Source organism: Stigmatopora nigra, unplaced genomic scaffold, assembly GCF_051989575.1.
Source record: "Stigmatopora nigra isolate UIUO_SnigA unplaced genomic scaffold, RoL_Snig_1.1 HiC_scaffold_24, whole genome shotgun sequence".
NCBI classification, from domain to species: Eukaryota; Metazoa; Chordata; class Actinopteri; order Syngnathiformes; family Syngnathidae; genus Stigmatopora; species Stigmatopora nigra.
The window spans coordinates 2578630-2595644 of record NW_027551603.1 but is presented as its reverse complement, the minus strand read 5'-3'; the positions used below and the strand labels follow the sequence as shown (position 1 = coordinate 2595644).

The 17015-nt window shown below is 45.1% G+C and overlaps 3 non-coding genes and 18 pseudogenes across 3 annotated transcripts; all 21 read left to right on the top strand.

Annotated features, from left to right (window-relative positions):
• The first annotated feature begins 2665 nt into the window (after window positions 1-2665).
• LOC144187826 (5S ribosomal RNA) lies at window positions 2666-2784 on the top strand (annotated as a pseudogene).
• A 56-nt stretch (window positions 2785-2840) lies between these two features.
• Window positions 2841-2959, top strand: LOC144188750 (5S ribosomal RNA). Its single transcript, XR_013324947.1, has one exon. It is a non-coding gene; the product is annotated as a 5S ribosomal RNA (ribosomal RNA).
• A 56-nt stretch (window positions 2960-3015) lies between these two features.
• Window positions 3016-3134, top strand: LOC144183503 (5S ribosomal RNA; annotated as a pseudogene).
• Window positions 3135-3190: 56 nt separating this feature from the next.
• On the top strand, window positions 3191-3309 carry LOC144185292 (5S ribosomal RNA; annotated as a pseudogene).
• Window positions 3310-3365: 56 nt separating this feature from the next.
• On the top strand, window positions 3366-3484 carry LOC144189310 (5S ribosomal RNA; annotated as a pseudogene).
• A 56-nt stretch (window positions 3485-3540) lies between these two features.
• On the top strand, window positions 3541-3659 carry LOC144189005 (5S ribosomal RNA; annotated as a pseudogene).
• A 56-nt stretch (window positions 3660-3715) lies between these two features.
• Window positions 3716-3834, top strand: LOC144191807 (5S ribosomal RNA; annotated as a pseudogene).
• A 3429-nt stretch (window positions 3835-7263) lies between these two features.
• LOC144187825 (5S ribosomal RNA) lies at window positions 7264-7382 on the top strand (annotated as a pseudogene).
• Window positions 7383-7438: 56 nt separating this feature from the next.
• On the top strand, window positions 7439-7557 carry LOC144188633 (5S ribosomal RNA). Its single transcript, XR_013324945.1, has one exon. It is a non-coding gene; the product is annotated as a 5S ribosomal RNA (ribosomal RNA).
• Window positions 7558-7613: 56 nt separating this feature from the next.
• LOC144183502 (5S ribosomal RNA) lies at window positions 7614-7732 on the top strand (annotated as a pseudogene).
• Window positions 7733-7788: 56 nt separating this feature from the next.
• Window positions 7789-7907, top strand: LOC144185280 (5S ribosomal RNA; annotated as a pseudogene).
• A 56-nt stretch (window positions 7908-7963) lies between these two features.
• Window positions 7964-8082, top strand: LOC144189309 (5S ribosomal RNA; annotated as a pseudogene).
• Window positions 8083-8138: 56 nt separating this feature from the next.
• LOC144189003 (5S ribosomal RNA) lies at window positions 8139-8257 on the top strand (annotated as a pseudogene).
• Window positions 8258-8313: 56 nt separating this feature from the next.
• Window positions 8314-8432, top strand: LOC144191806 (5S ribosomal RNA; annotated as a pseudogene).
• A 3428-nt stretch (window positions 8433-11860) lies between these two features.
• On the top strand, window positions 11861-11979 carry LOC144191476 (5S ribosomal RNA; annotated as a pseudogene).
• A 56-nt stretch (window positions 11980-12035) lies between these two features.
• On the top strand, window positions 12036-12154 carry LOC144185508 (5S ribosomal RNA). The gene has a single exon (XR_013324799.1). It is a non-coding gene; the product is annotated as a 5S ribosomal RNA (ribosomal RNA).
• A 56-nt stretch (window positions 12155-12210) lies between these two features.
• Window positions 12211-12329, top strand: LOC144183501 (5S ribosomal RNA; annotated as a pseudogene).
• A 56-nt stretch (window positions 12330-12385) lies between these two features.
• LOC144187389 (5S ribosomal RNA) lies at window positions 12386-12504 on the top strand (annotated as a pseudogene).
• Window positions 12505-12560: 56 nt separating this feature from the next.
• Window positions 12561-12679, top strand: LOC144189308 (5S ribosomal RNA; annotated as a pseudogene).
• Window positions 12680-12735: 56 nt separating this feature from the next.
• On the top strand, window positions 12736-12854 carry LOC144189002 (5S ribosomal RNA; annotated as a pseudogene).
• Window positions 12855-12910: 56 nt separating this feature from the next.
• Window positions 12911-13029, top strand: LOC144183948 (5S ribosomal RNA; annotated as a pseudogene).
• The last annotated feature ends 3986 nt before the right edge of the window (window positions 13030-17015 follow it).

Here is a 17015-nt window from a genome sequence, read left to right as displayed (position 1 = left end):
AGATGAGCCACAGCTGGTAGAAGAGTTAGAGCCGCAGCGTACTCATACGCCCCACCACTGCTATGCACGTCGCCCTGGGAAGCCTTTACCGTTTCATCATGATGCCCAGGTGCGTACAACCACCAGAGAGCGCCCAAGTTATCTTATGCCTATGCCCAGAGGAATTGATTCACCATGGAGGGAGCCTGAAGATTCTGGTGAGGAGGACACCCGTTGAGGAAGTTCCCCACGGCCAGCAGCGTGGCCAGGATCTTCTTGAAGGTCCGGTTGCCGGCCAGCTGCTCCATGCCCAACTTCAGGTCAAACAGGGGCTCGGCGATCTCCTGCTCGAGTGCCTCATAGTTGAGTTTGAAAGACCACAGCTGCAGGCGGGGGGTCAAGGCGCTGACGGAAGCCAGGCCCGAGAGGAATTCCTCGGCCGTCCCCAGGGGAACGTCGGGATTGGCCGAGCGAGCCTCGCGGATCTTCTGCTTCTCCTCCTCTGTGGGCGTCATGCTCAGGATCTTCTCCACACCCTCCTTGTTGATGGCAAAGTCGTCAAAGTTGAGGATGGCGCTCTTGATGACGTGAACGGCGGGCAGGACCGTCATCCCGATGTTGATGGCGGTGCTCCGCTCGGAGTCCAGAACCAGGATCTCGGACTTTTTGCTCTCCGGCGCTTTCTTGGCCCATGGCGTCTCTTTGGCCCTGGACTCAAAGAGGTGCTCCAGCTTCCCCATGTCCACTTGGACCTTGTCCAGTGACGCCAAAAATAATCTAATCACGTAATTAGTGACAGCTGATAGTTATCGTGATGTCATGCCAGGAAAGGCAATCCAACCTCTCCTGACAAGAGCATCAAATAAAGACAATTTGTCGGTCTTTCGGGAACAGATTTTCTTGAAAAATAACCCTTTCGCTATGATTTCTAGAATTTTACTGACATAATGCAAGTGCATTCGCAGCTAGCCCTCAGAGATAAAATGAGTTGGATTTCCATCTCCAACAATACCAGCCGATATGTTATTTGAGGTTCTTGATCTGAATGAATTAAATGACCTCCGGTATGCAGTACAACTGTAGAGCAATTACTTTAAATTATGTTCATTCTTTTGTCCCCCGCCTGGTGCCCGTAGATAGCTGGGATAGGCCTTAGCACCCCCCGTGACCCTTGTGAGGATAAGCGGTTGAGAGAATGAATGAATGAAAGAATACTAAACAATGTCTTTCACATGACGATCATTTATACTAAACAATTACTATTAGTTTAAGCATGTGAAACTATGATAAAATATGATTTGGATTTTACAGCATGTTTTCGTAACCTGTTTTATGTTTATTTATATAAACAATAGACACCTTGTAAAGCATTGCTGTTGCTTCACATGTATTTCTTAGGGGCCTAACATTCAACCACATCTAAGCAGCAGTACTTGTAGACTTGCATTCTGTGAAGCGCAAAGTGTCCTTCTGTTCTAAAGAGACAGAACAGCAAGAAAAGGACTCTGTGCAACCTTCTTTACTCTGTAACAGCGGGATGATGCTTTTTGTGTAGAAAGGATGGAGTACAAAGTGTAAGCGAAGGAGTGGAAAGTACTGCAGACAATGTATGACTGTTTTTTTCTATTTTTTTTCCGTGCAGTTGAGGAGTGTAGTTTGCAAGATCCAGCATGCCAGTACTATTGAATGCTGGGTATTTTGCTGAGCCTTCTTTAAAAATTACTTCTCTTATCATGTAAAAGTAGTGATATCTGAACAGACAGAAGAATAGTCAGTCATTTTCTTCTTAAAAAAATAAAAATAAAATACTTGTGGTTGCTAGAGTTATACAGTAAAAAAGGGGTGTGTGCATGTGGTGGTGGAGCAATATAATTTTAGTTTCAGTGAAATGAAAAATCTACAATAGTGTTCCAATAAATTGGTGGTTATTGAAGTGCTATACCAATTGAATGTAATTTCTGGTAAAATTCTGTAGCTCCAGTGTTTAACCATAAATCCTATGTGATTTTTTGTTTTACAGTATAAAATGTGAAAACACTTATAAATCCCATTTAAATTCAGTGAATTCATTTAGTTGTGCTGCCACTACAACATTGCACCCAATCAGTTAGTCTTTAATTGAATCTGATTACCAGTCGATTTGAATTGAATGACTTGACCCCGCTGAGATATTTTCTCTAAAAGAATAATGGAGTTGCTTATTTGACTATTTAGTATTGTTATTTTGTTATCTTTTTGCATTTGGTGCTTTTTTTAAACATCTACTACTTTACATTATAATTGCTTGATCTGAGGTAGTTGGGTTGTAAAGGTTTAAATCAAAATTCAAAGTACGGTAATACACATATATACACACACGATGCAACAGATGTGCAGTCCATTTGCAGCGTCCAGAAGTAAAACAACATGTGAAAATTGAGTGTATAGAGTGCAAAAAGTCTTACTGCAATCAAGCTGACTTTACTCCTTTGTTATTATTGCTGACTCAAAGACAAATACCAATTTGGCCTGAAATGCACAAAAGTAAAACATAGCTGTATATATTCCTGCCTTTTCCCCCCTCTTTTATAACCTGAATATTCCAAATGACTTTGAATAATGTCAAATCCCAATTGATTTGGGTAGCAGGTGTAGAAGGTCGAATTAATACTTTAGCTCATGGGTGTCCATCTGCAAGTGCAGTACCGCTCACGGCCATACCACCCTGAAAAGGCCTGATCTCGTCCGATCTCGGAAGCCAAGCATGGTTCGGCCTGGTTAGTACCTGATTGGGAGACCGCTTGGGAATACCAGGTGCTGTGAGCATCATACCCCGCATCTTTTTCGACATTTCATGGGTGTCCATCTGCTAGTGCAGTACCGCTCACGGCCATACCACCCTGAAAAGGCCCGATCTCGTCCGATCTCGGAAGCCAAGCATGGTTGGGCCTGGTTAGTAGCTGGTTGGGAGACCGCTTGGGAATACCAGGTGCTGTGAGCATCATACCCTGCATCTTTTTCGACATTTCATGGGTGTCCATCTGCAAAAGCAGTACCGCTCACGGCCATACCACCCTGAAAAGGCCCGATCTCGCCCGATCTCGGAAGCCAAGCATGGTTAGACTTGTTTAGTACCAGATTGGGAGACCGCTTGGGAATACCAGGTGCTGTGAGAACCATGCCCCGCATCTTTTTCGACATTTCATGGGTGTCCATCTGCTAGTGCAGTACCGTTCACGGCCATACCACCCTGAAAAGGCCCGATCTCGTCCGATCTCGGAAGCCAAGCATGGTTCGGCCTGGTTAGTACCTGATTGGGAGACCGCTTGGGAATACCAGGTGCTGTGAGCATCATACCCCGCATCTTTTTCGACATTTCATGGGTGTCCATCTGCAAGAGCAGTACCGCTCACGGCCATACCACCCTGAAAAGGCCCGATCTCCTCCGATCTCGGAAGCCAAGCATGGTTCGGCCTGTTTAGTACCTGATTGGGAGACCGCTTGGGAATACCAGGTGCTGTGAGCAGCATACCCCGCATCTTTTTCGACATTTCATGGGTGTCCATCTGCAAAAGCAGTACCGCTCACGGCCATACCACCCTGAAAAGGCCCGATCTCGTCCGATCTCGGAAGCCAAGCATGGTTCGGCCTGGTTAGTACCTGATTGGGAGACCGCTTGGGAATACCAGGTGCAGTGAGCATCATACCCCGCATCTTTTTCGACATTTCATGGGTGTCCATCTGCAGGAGCAGTACCGCTCACGGCCATACCACCCTGAAAAGGCCCGATCTCGTTCGATCTCGGAAGCCAAGCATGGTACGGCCTGGTTAGTACCTGATTGGGAGGCCGCTTGGGAATACCATGTGCTGTGAGCATCATACCCCGCATCTTTTTCGACATTTCATGGGTGATCTATCTGAAATCCAGATCAAATTCTGGATTTCAGATAGATCAGTTGTCATCATGCACCTTTTACCAAGACTGGACCTATAGTAGGACTTAGATGGAGAGCTATCTTAAAAAGAACATGTCCTCATTACTTGGGGGAGAAACAAAGGATCCAAAATCACTCAGAGCTGTCAGGAGTGGTTGGATTGCCTTTCCTGGCATGACGTCACGATAACTATCAGCTGTCACTAATTACGTGATTAGATTATTTTTGGTATTTAAGCATTATGATTTTCTGTGGACGCGGTTGGATCGACTGGTTAAGTTCTGGTTTCGTTTCCTGTTAATCCTCGTAGTAATTGCTGTTTCCATTGACGCCACGCCGCATGTTCAGTTCGTTTGTAATGAGTGGTCAAGCCAAGTTGTTTAAGTTATGTTACCCCGTTTATTAAATCAACCAACAAGAGCTACAGATCTGCCTCACCTTTCCAATTACTTCGGCGACTCTGCATCTGGGTTCAACTTACCCTACGATCGCGTCGCACTACGCGGCGAAATCGTAACAGCACGATCCAACCATTATGGACCCAGCGGAGCGCCACCCACGCTCGCGCCGACGCACTCGGCGACGCAAACCATCCACCTCGAAGACACCGGACTGCTTGGAATGTATAAGAAACCCCTCAGAATCGTTTAGGAATTTTGTAATGGACACACCGTGGTGCGGGGCTCTCAGGCACATCATTTCTAGAGATGAGCCACAGCTGGTAGAAGAGTTAGAGCCGCAGCGTACTCATACGCCCCACCACTGCTATGCACGTCGCCCTGGGAAGCCTTTACCGTTTCATCATGATGCCCAGGTGCGTACAACCACCAGAGAGCGCCCAAGTTATCTTATGCCTATGCCCAGAGGAATTGATTCACCATGGAGGGAGCCTGAAGATTCTGGTGAGGAGGACACCCGTTGAGGAAGTTCCCCACGGCCAGCAGCGTGGCCAGGATCTTCTTGAAGGTCCGGTTGCCGGCCAGCTGCTCCATGCCCAACTTCAGGTCAAACAGGGGCTCGGCGATCTCCTGCTCGAGTGCCTCATAGTTGAGTTTGAAAGACCACAGCTGCAGGCGGGGGGTCAAGGCGCTGACGGAAGCCAGGCCCGAGAGGAATTCCTCGGCCGTCCCCAGGGGAACGTCGGGATTGGCCGAGCGAGCCTCGCGGATCTTCTGCTTCTCCTCCTCTGTGGGCGTCATGCTCAGGATCTTCTCCACACCCTCCTTGTTGATGGCAAAGTCGTCAAAGTTGAGGATGGCGCTCTTGATGACGTGAACGGCGGGCAGGACCGTCATCCCGATGTTGATGGCGGTGCTCCGCTTGGAGTCCAGAACCAGGATCTCGGACTTTTTGCTCTCTGGCGCTTTCTTGGCCCATGGCGTCTCTTTGGCCCTGGACTCAAAGAGGTGCTCCAGCTTCCCCATGTCCACTTGGACCTTGTCCAGTGACGCCAAAAATAATCTAATCACGTAATTAGTGACAGCTGATAGTTATCGTGACGTCATGCCAGGAAAGGCAATCCAACCTCTCCTGACAAGAGCATCAAATAAAGACAATTTGTCGGTCTTTCGGGAACAGATTTTCTTGAAAAATAACCCTTTCGCTATGATTTCTAGAATTTTACTGACATAATGCAAGTGCATTCGCAGCTAGCCCTCAGAGATAAAATGAGTTGGATTTCCATCTCCAACAATACCAGCCGATATGTTATTTGAGGTTCTTGATCTGAATGAATTAAATGACCTCCGGTATGCAGTACAACTGTAGAGCAATTACTTTAAATTATGTTCATTCTTTTGTCCCCCGCCTGGTGCCCGTAGATAGCTGGGATAGGCCTTAGCACCCCCCGTGACCCTTGTGAGGATAAGCGGTTGAGAGAATGAATGAATGAAAGAATACTAAACAATGTCTTTCACATGACGATCATTTATACTAAACAATTACTATTAGTTTAAGCATGTGAAACTATGATAAAATATGATTTGGATTTTACAGCATGTTTTCGTAACCTGTTTTATGTTTATTTATATAAACAATAGACACCTTGTAAAGCATTGCTGTTGCTTCACATGTATTTCTTAGGGGCCTAACATTCAACCACATCTAAGCAGCAGTACTTGTAGACTTGCATTCTGTGAAGCGCAAAGTGTCCTTCTGTTCTAAAGAGACAGAACAGCAAGAAAAGGACTCTGTGCAACCTTCTTTACTCTGTAACAGCGGGATGATGCTTTTTGTGTAGAAAGGATGGAGTACAAAGTGTAAGCGAAGGAGTGGAAAGTACTGCAGACAATGTATGACTGTTTTTTTCTATTTTTTTTCCGTGCAGTTGAGGAGTGTAGTTTGCAAGATCCAGCATGCCAGTACTATTGAATGCTGGGTATTTTGCTGAGCCTTCTTTAAAAATTACTTCTCTTATCATGTAAAAGTAGTGATATCTGAACAGACAGAAGAATAGTCAGTCATTTTCTTCTTAAAAAAATAAAAATAAAATACTTGTGGTTGCTAGAGTTATACAGTAAAAAAGGGGTGTGTGCATGTGGTGGTGGAGCAATATAATTTTAGTTTCAGTGAAATGAAAAATCTACAATAGTGTTCCAATAAATTGGTGGTTATTGAAGTGCTATACCAATTGAATGTAATTTCTGGTAAAATTCTGTAGCTCCAGTGTTTAACCATAAATCCTATGTGATTTTTTGTTTTACAGTATAAAATGTGAAAACACTTATAAATCCCATTTAAATTCAGTGAATTCATTTAGTTGTGCTGCCACTACAACATTGCACCCAATCAGTTAGTCTTTAATTGAATCTGATTACCAGTCGATTTGAATTGAATGACTTGACCCCGCTGAGATATTTTCTCTAAAAGAATAATGGAGTTGCTTATTTGACTATTTAGTATTGTTATTTTGTTATCTTTTTGCATTTGGTGCTTTTTTTAAACATCTACTACTTTACATTATAATTGCTTGATCTGAGGTAGTTGGGTTGTAAAGGTTTAAATCAAAATTCAAAGTACGGTAATACACATATATACACACACGATGCAACAGATGTGCAGTCCATTTGCAGCGTCCAGAAGTAAAACAACATGTGAAAATTGAGTGTATAGAGTGCAAAAAGTCTTACTGCAATCAAGCTGACTTTACTCCTTTGTTATTATTGCTGACTCAAAGACAAATACCAATTTGGCCTGAAATGCACAAAAGTAAAACATAGCTGTATATATTCCTGCCTTTTCCCCCCTCTTTTATAACCTGAATATTCCAAATGACTTTGAATAATGTCAAATCCCAATTGATTTGGGTAGCAGGTGTAGAAGGTCGAATTAATACTTTAGCTCATGGGTGTCCATCTGCAAGTGCAGTACCGCTCACGGCCATACCACCCTGAAAAGGCCTGATCTCGTCCGATCTCGGAAGCCAAGCATGGTTCGGCCTGGTTAGTACCTGATTGGGAGACCGCTTGGGAATACCAGGTGCTGTGAGCATCATACCCCGCATCTTTTTCGACATTTCATGGGTGTCCATCTGCTAGTGCAGTACCGCTCACGGCCATACCACCCTGAAAAGGCCCGATCTCGTCCGATCTCGGAAGCCAAGCATGGTTGGGCCTGGTTAGTAGCTGGTTGGGAGACCGCTTGGGAATACCAGGTGCTGTGAGCATCATACCCTGCATCTTTTTCGACATTTCATGGGTGTCCATCTGCAAAAGCAGTACCGCTCACGGCCATACCACCCTGAAAAGGCCCGATCTCGCCCGATCTCGGAAGCCAAGCATGGTTAGACTTGTTTAGTACCAGATTGGGAGACCGCTTGGGAATACCAGGTGCTGTGAGAACCATGCCCCGCATCTTTTTCGACATTTCATGGGTGTCCATCTGCTAGTGCAGTACCGTTCACGGCCATACCACCCTGAAAAGGCCCGATCTCGTCCGATCTCGGAAGCCAAGCATGGTTCGGCCTGGTTAGTACCTGATTGGGAGACCGCTTGGGAATACCAGGTGCTGTGAGCATCATACCCCGCATCTTTTTCGACATTTCATGGGTGTCCATCTGCAAGAGCAGTACCGCTCACGGCCATACCACCCTGAAAAGGCCCGATCTCCTCCGATCTCGGAAGCCAAGCATGGTTCGGCCTGTTTAGTACCTGATTGGGAGACCGCTTGGGAATACCAGGTGCTGTGAGCAGCATACCCCGCATCTTTTTCGACATTTCATGGGTGTCCATCTGCAAAAGCAGTACCGCTCACGGCCATACCACCCTGAAAAGGCCCGATCTCGTCCGATCTCGGAAGCCAAGCATGGTTCGGCCTGGTTAGTACCTGATTGGGAGACCGCTTGGGAATACCAGGTGCAGTGAGCATCATACCCCGCATCTTTTTCGACATTTCATGGGTGTCCATCTGCAGGAGCAGTACCGCTCACGGCCATACCACCCTGAAAAGGCCCGATCTCGTTCGATCTCGGAAGCCAAGCATGGTACGGCCTGGTTAGTACCTGATTGGGAGGCCGCTTGGGAATACCATGTGCTGTGAGCATCATACCCCGCATCTTTTTCGACATTTCATGGGTGATCTATCTGAAATCCAGATCAAATTCTGGATTTCAGATAGATCAGTTGTCATCATGCACCTTTTACCAAGACTGGACCTATAGTAGGACTTAGATGGAGAGCTATCTTAAAAAGAACATGTCCTCATTACTTGGGGGAGAAACAAAGGATCCAAAATCACTCAGAGCTGTCAGGAGTGGTTGGATTGCCTTTCCTGGCATGACGTCACGATAACTATCAGCTGTCACTAATTACGTGATTAGATTATTTTTGGTATTTAAGCATTATGATTTTCTGTGGACGCGGTTGGATCGACTGGTTAAGTTCTGGTTTCGTTTCCTGTTAATCCTCGTAGTAATTGCTGTTTCCATTGACGCCACGCCGCATGTTCAGTTCGTTTGTAATGAGTGGTCAAGCCAAGTTGTTTAAGTTATGTTACCCCGTTTATTAAATCAACCAACAAGAGCTACAGATCTGCCTCACCTTTCCAATTACTTCGGCGACTCTGCATCTGGGTTCAACTTACCCTACGATCGCGTCGCACTACGCGGCGAAATCGTAACAGCACGATCCAACCATTATGGACCCAGCGGAGCGCCACCCACGCTCGCGCCGACGCACTCGGCGACGCAAACCATCCACCTCGAAGACACCGGACTGCTTGGAATGTATAAGAAACCCCTCAGAATCGTTTAGGAATTTTGTAATGGACACACCGTGGTGCGGGGCTCTCAGGCACATCATTTCTAGAGATGAGCCACAGCTGGTAGAAGAGTTAGAGCCGCAGCGTACTCATACGCCCCACCACTGCTATGCACGTCGCCCTGGGAAGCCTTTACCGTTTCATCATGATGCCCAGGTGCGTACAACCACCAGAGAGCGCCCAAGTTATCTTATGCCTATGCCCAGAGGAATTGATTCACCATGGAGGGAGCCTGAAGATTCTGGTGAGGAGGACACCCGTTGAGGAAGTTCCCCACGGCCAGCAGCGTGGCCAGGATCTTCTTGAAGGTCCGGTTGCCGGCCAGCTGCTCCATGCCCAACTTCAGGTCAAACAGGGGCTCGGCGATCTCCTGCTCGAGTGCCTCATAGTTGAGTTTGAAAGACCACAGCTGCAGGCGGGGGGTCAAGGCGCTGACGGAAGCCAGGCCCGAGAGGAATTCCTCGGCCGTCCCCAGGGGAACGTCGGGATTGGCCGAGCGAGCCTCGCGGATCTTCTGCTTCTCCTCCTGTGGGCGTCATGCTCAGGATCTTCTCCACACCCTCCTTGTTGATGGCAAAGTCGTCAAAGTTGAGGATGGCGCTCTTGATGACGTGAACGGCGGGCAGGACCGTCATCCCGATGTTGATGGCGGTGCTCCGCTTGGAGTCCAGAACCAGGATCTCGGACTTTTTGCTCTCTGGCGCTTTCTTGGCCCATGGCGTCTCTTTGGCCCTGGACTCAAAGAGGTGCTCCAGCTTCCCCATGTCCACTTGGACCTTGTCCAGTGACGCCAAAAATAATCTAATCACGTAATTAGTGACAGCTGATAGTTATCGTGACGTCATGCCAGGAAAGGCAATCCAACCTCTCCTGACAAGAGCATCAAATAAAGACAATTTGTCGGTCTTTCGGGAACAGATTTTCTTGAAAAATAACCCTTTCGCTATGATTTCTAGAATTTTACTGACATAATGCAAGTGCATTCGCAGCTAGCCCTCAGAGATAAAATGAGTTGGATTTCCATCTCCAACAATACCAGCCGATATGTTATTTGAGGTTCTTGATCTGAATGAATTAAATGACCTCCGGTATGCAGTACAACTGTAGAGCAATTACTTTAAATTATGTTCATTCTTTTGTCCCCCGCCTGGTGCCCGTAGATAGCTGGGATAGGCCTTAGCACCCCCCGTGACCCTTGTGAGGATAAGCGGTTGAGAGAATGAATGAATGAAAGAATACTAAACAATGTCTTTCACATGACGATCATTTATACTAAACAATTACTATTAGTTTAAGCATGTGAAACTATGATAAAATATGATTTGGATTTTACAGCATGTTTTCGTAACCTGTTTTATGTTTATTTATATAAACAATAGACACCTTGTAAAGCATTGCTGTTGCTTCACATGTATTTCTTAGGGGCCTAACATTCAACCACATCTAAGCAGCAGTACTTGTAGACTTGCATTCTGTGAAGCGCAAAGTGTCCTTCTGTTCTAAAGAGACAGAACAGCAAGAAAAGGACTCTGTGCAACCTTCTTTACTCTGTAACAGCGGGATGATGCTTTTTGTGTAGAAAGGATGGAGTACAAAGTGTAAGCGAAGGAGTGGAAAGTACTGCAGACAATGTATGACTGTTTTTTTCTATTTTTTTTCCGTGCAGTTGAGGAGTGTAGTTTGCAAGATCCAGCATGCCAGTACTATTGAATGCTGGGTATTTTGCTGAGCCTTCTTTAAAAATTACTTCTCTTATCATGTAAAAGTAGTGATATCTGAACAGACAGAAGAATAGTCAGTCATTTTCTTCTTAAAAAAAATAAAAATAAAATACTTGTGGTTGCTAGAGTTATACAGTAAAAAAGGGGTGTGTGCATGTGGTGGTGGAGCAATATAATTTTAGTTTCAGTGAAATGAAAAATCTACAATAGTGTTCCAATAAATTGGTGGTTATTGAAGTGCTATACCAATTGAATGTAATTTCTGGTAAAATTCTGTAGCTCCAGTGTTTAACCATAAATCCTATGTGATTTTTTGTTTTACAGTATAAAATGTGAAAACACTTATAAATCCCATTTAAATTCAGTGAATTCATTTAGTTGTGCTGCCACTACAACATTGCACCCAATCAGTTAGTCTTTAATTGAATCTGATTACCAGTCGATTTGAATTGAATGACTTGACCCCGCTGAGATATTTTCTCTAAAAGAATAATGGAGTTGCTTATTTGACTATTTAGTATTGTTATTTTGTTATCTTTTTGCATTTGGTGCTTTTTTTAAACATCTACTACTTTACATTATAATTGCTTGATCTGAGGTAGTTGGGTTGTAAAGGTTTAAATCAAAATTCAAAGTACGGTAATACACATATATACACACACGATGCAACAGATGTGCAGTCCATTTGCAGCGTCCAGAAGTAAAACAACATGTGAAAATTGAGTGTATAGAGTGCAAAAAGTCTTACTGCAATCAAGCTGACTTTACTCCTTTGTTATTATTGCTGACTCAAAGACAAATACCAATTTGGCCTGAAATGCACAAAAGTAAAACATAGCTGTATATATTCCTGCCTTTTCCCCCCTCTTTTATAACCTGAATATTCCAACTGACTTTGAATAATGTCAAATCCCAATTGATTTGGGTAGCAGGTGTAGAAGGTCGAATTAATACTTTAGCTCATGGGTGTCCATCTGCAAGAGCAGTACCGCTCACGGCCATACCACCCTGAAAAGGCCTGATCTCGTCCGATCTCGGAAGCCAAGCATGGTTCGGTCTGTTTAGTACCTGATTGGGAGACCGCTTGGGAATACCAGGTGCTGTGAGCATCATACCCCGCATCTTTTTCGACATTTCATGGGTGTCCATCTGCTAGTGCAGTACCGCTCACGGCCATACCACCCTGAAAAGGCCCGATCTCGTCCGATCTTGGAAGCCAAGCATGGTTGGGCCTGGTTAGTACCTGGTTGGGAGACCGCTTGGGAATACCAGGTGCTGTGAGCATCATACCCCGCATCTTTTTCGACATTTCATGGGTGTCCATCTGCAAAAGCAGTACCGCTCACGGCCATACCACCCTGAAAAGGCCCGATCTCGCCCGATCTCGGAAGCCAAGCATGGTTAGACTTGTTTAGTACCAGATTGGGAGACCGCTTGGGAATACCAGGTGCTGTGAGAACCATGCCCCGCATCTTTTTCGACATTTCATGGGTGTCCATCTGCTAGTGCAGTACCGTTCACGGCCATACCACCCTGAAAAGGCCCGATCTCGTCTGATCTCGGAAGCCAAGCATGGTTCGGCCTGGTTAGTACCTGATTGGGAGACCGCTTGGGAATACCAGGTGCTGTGAGCATCATACCCCGCATCTTTTTCGACATTTCATGGGTGTCCATCTGCAAGAGCAGTACCGCTCACGGCCATACCACCCTGAAAAGGCCCGATCTCCTCCGATCTCGGAAGCCAAGCATGGTTCGGCCTGTTTAGTACCTGATTGGGAGACCGCTTGGGAATACCAGGTGCTGTGAGCAGCATACCCCGCATCTTTTTCGACATTTCATGGGTGTCCATCTGCAAAAGCAGTACCGCTCACGGCCATACCACCCTGAAAAGGCCCGATCTCGTCCGATCTCGGAAGCCAAGCATGGTTCGGCCTGGTTAGTACCTGATTGGGAGACCGCTTGGGAATACCAGGTGCAGTGAGCATCATACCCCGCATCTTTTTCGACATTTCATGGGTGTCCATCTGCAGGAGCAGTACCGCTCACGGCCATACCACCCTGAAAAGGCCCGATCTCGTTCGATCTCGGAAGCCAAGCATGGTACGGCCTGGTTAGTACCTGATTGGGAGACCGCTTGGGAATACCAGGTGCTGTGAGCATCATACCCCGCATCTTTTTCGACATTTCATGGGTGATCTATCTGAAATCCAGATCAAATTCTGGATTTCAGATAGATCAGTTGTCATCATGCACCTTTTACCAAGACTGGACCTATAGTAGGACTTAGATGGAGAGCTATCTTAAAAAGAACATGTCCTCATTACTTGGGGGAGAAACAAAGGATCCAAAATCACTCAGAGCTGTCAGGAGTGGTTGGATTGCCTTTCCTGGCATGACGTCACGATAACTATCAGCTGTCACTAATTACGTGATTAGATTATTTTTGGTATTTAAGCATTATGATTTTCTGTGGACGCGGTTGGATCGACTGGTTAAGTTCTGGTTTCGTTTCCTGTTAATCCTCGTAGTAATTGCTGTTTCCATTGACGCCACGCCGCATGTTCAGTTCGTTTGTAATGAGTGGTCAAGCCAAGTTGTTTAAGTTATGTTACCCCGTTTATTAAATCAACCAACAAGAGCTACAGATCTGCCTCACCTTTCCAATTACTTCGGCGACTCTGCATCTGGGTTCAACTTACCCTACGATCGCGTCGCACTACGCGGCGAAATCGTAACAGCACGATCCAACCATTATGGACCCAGCGGAGCGCCACCCACGCTCGCGCCGACGCACTCGGCGACGCAAACCATCCACCTCGAAGACACCGGACTGCTTGGAATGTATAAGAAACCCCTCAGAATCGTTTAGGAATTTTGTAATGGACACACCGTGGTGCGGGGCTCTCAGGCACATCATTTCTAGAGATGAGCCACAGCTGGTAGAAGAGTTAGAGCCGCAGCGTACTCATACGCCCCACCACTGCTATGCACGTCGCCCTGGGAAGCCTTTACCGTTTCATCATGATGCCCAGGTGCGTACAACCACCAGAGAGCGCCCAAGTTATCTTATGCCTATGCCCAGAGGAATTGATTCACCATGGAGGGAGCCTGAAGATTCTGGTGAGGAGGACACCCGTTGAGGAAGTTCCCCACGGCCAGCAGCGTGGCCAGGATCTTCTTGAAGGTCCGGTTGCCGGCCAGCTGCTCCATGCCCAACTTCAGGTCAAACAGGGGCTCGGCGATCTCCTGCTCGAGTGCCTCATAGTTGAGTTTGAAAGACCACAGCTGCAGGCGGGGGGTCAAGGCGCTGACGGAAGCCAGGCCCGAGAGGAATTCCTCGGCCGTCCCCAGGGGAACGTCGGGATTGGCCGAGCGAGCCTCGCGGATCTTCTGCTTCTCCTCCTCTGTGGGCGTCATGCTCAGGATCTTCTCCACACCCTCCTTGTTGATGGCAAAGTCGTCAAAGTTGAGGATGGCGCTCTTGATGACGTGAACGGCGGGCAGGACCGTCATCCCGATGTTGATGGCGGTGCTCCGCTTGGAGTCCAGAACCAGGATCTCAGACTTTTTGCTCTCTGGCGCTTTCTTGGCCCATGGCGTCTCTTTGGCCCTGGACTCAAAGAGGTGCTCCAGCTTCCCCATGTCCACTTGGACCTTGTCCAGTGACGCCAAAAATAATCTAATCACGTAATTAGTGACAGCTGATAGTTATCGTGACGTCATGCCAGGAAAGGCAATCCAACCTCTCCTGACAAGAGCATCAAATAAAGACAATTTGTCGGTCTTTCGGGAACAGATTTTCTTGAAAAAGAACCCTTTCGCTATGATTTCTAGAATTTTACTGACATAATGCAAGTGCATTCGCAGCTAGCCCTCAGAGATAAAATGAGTTGGATTTCCATCTCCAACAATACCAGCCGATATGTTATTTGAGGTTCTTGATCTGAATGAATTAAATGACCTCCGGTATGCAGTACAACTGTAGAGCAATTACTTTAAATTATGTTCATTCTTTTCGTCCCTACCTTTCCACATAGCCTCCTTACTGTCATTATTTGTTCCTTGGGAGAGAGTCCGATTAGGTCGAGGTTTGAAAGGGCAGGTCACTAATAATAGCGCCGCTGAAAATAATCTCGAAAATGCCACTGGTCTTTAATTAAGATTCCTAATCTATTGGAAAATAATTTAAATGTCGGAAGATACTTTCATTAACTCATTGGCTATCGTTGACAAAACAAGTCGTCCAATTTAGCGGAGTAGGAGAGATGGCAGCAGATAAATAATTCATTTGCTGCCGCCCTCGCATTTGATTGGATGTGATGAACTAGGTAAAATTCACAGCAGGATTAAAAAAAAGGCACATGTTTGGATCTTTATAATCATGATTTTTTTCCCTATTCATGTTCTTGTAACTTTCCATGTACTTTCATTTTGTGTGGCTCCCTGCTGCTCCTAGTCTGATTCTTTGTGGTTATGTCATGGTCATATATTGTGTCATCATTTCATAGAAGGATTTTACTTGGAAAAATGATAATGAAATGGAAAAGGCTATGTCTGTAGGCAAAGGTGTTTGGTTGTTGGCTCATAGAAGGGGAAAGATGGCAAATACAATATTAGAGGCAAAGAAAAGTGAAGAGCAAGATTGAAAACGGGGTCTGTTCCACGGCATTTTGTCCCAGCCTCACAGTTCTAGGATTTAGGGTTGGAACCTAGGTTACTCACCACTGTGTTGAATTTGAATGTTCGAAACAGGCTTGCAAAGGTTTTCTCCTTCATTCTAAAAACCTGCAGGGTAAGCTAGTTGAATGCTCTAAATTTCCCCTAGGTATGTGTTTGAGCATAAATTGTTGTCCGTCTCCTTCTGCTCTGTGATTGGCTGACCACAGATTCAGGGTTGTCCCCCGCCTGGTGCCCGTAGATAGCTGGGATAGGCCTTAGCACCCCCCGTGACCCTTGTGAGGATAAGCGGTTGAGAGAATGAATGAATGAAAGAATACTAAACAATGTCTTTCACATGACGATCATTTATACTAAACAATTACTATTAGTTTAAGCATGTGAAACTATGATAAAATATGATTTGGATTTTACAGCATGTTTTCGTAACCTGTTTTATGTTTATTTATATAAACAATAGACACCTTGTAAAGCATTGCTGTTGCTTCACATGTATTTCTTAGGGGCCTAACATTCAACCACATCTAAGCAGCAGTACTTGTAGACTTGCATTCTGTGAAGCGCAAAGTGTCCTTCTGTTCTAAAGAGACAGAACAGCAAGAAAAGGACTCTGTGCAACCTTCTTTACTCTGTAACAGCGGGATGATGCTTTTTGTGTAGAAAGGATGGAGTACAAAGTGTAAGCGAATGAGTGGAAAGTACTGCAGACAATGTATGACTGTTTTTTTCTATTTTTTTTCCGTGCAGTTGAGGAGTGTAGTTTGCAAGATCCAGCATGCCAGTACTATTGAATGCTGGGTATTTTGCTGAGCCTTCTTTAAAAATTACTTCTCTTATCATGTAAAAGTAGTGATATCTGAACAGACAGAAGAATAGTCAGTCATTTTCTTCTTAAAAAAATAAAAATAAAATACTTGTGGTTGCTAGAGTTATACAGTAAAAAAGGGGTGTGTGCATGTGGTGGTGGAGCAATATAATTTTAGTTTCAGTGAAATGAAAAATCTACAATAGTGTTCCAATAAATTGGTGGTTATTGAAGTGCTATACCAATTGAATGTAATTTCTGGTAAAATTCTGTAGCTCCAGTGTTTAACCATAAATCCTATGTGATTTTTTGTTTTACAGTATAAAATGTGAAAACACTTATAAATCCCATTTAAATTCAGTGAATTCATTTAGTTGTGCTGCCACTACAACATTGCACCCAATCGGTTAGTCTTTAATTGAATCTGATTACCAGTCGATTTGAATTGAATGACTTGACCCCGCTGAGATATTTTCTCTAAAAGAATAATGGAGTTGCTTATTTGACTATTTAGTATTGTTATTTTGTTACCTTTTTGCATTTGGTGCTTTTTTTAAACATCTACTACTTTACATTATAATTGCTTGATCTGAGGCAGTTGGGTTGTAAAGGTTTAAATCAAAATTCAAAGTACGGTAATACACATATATACACACGATGCAA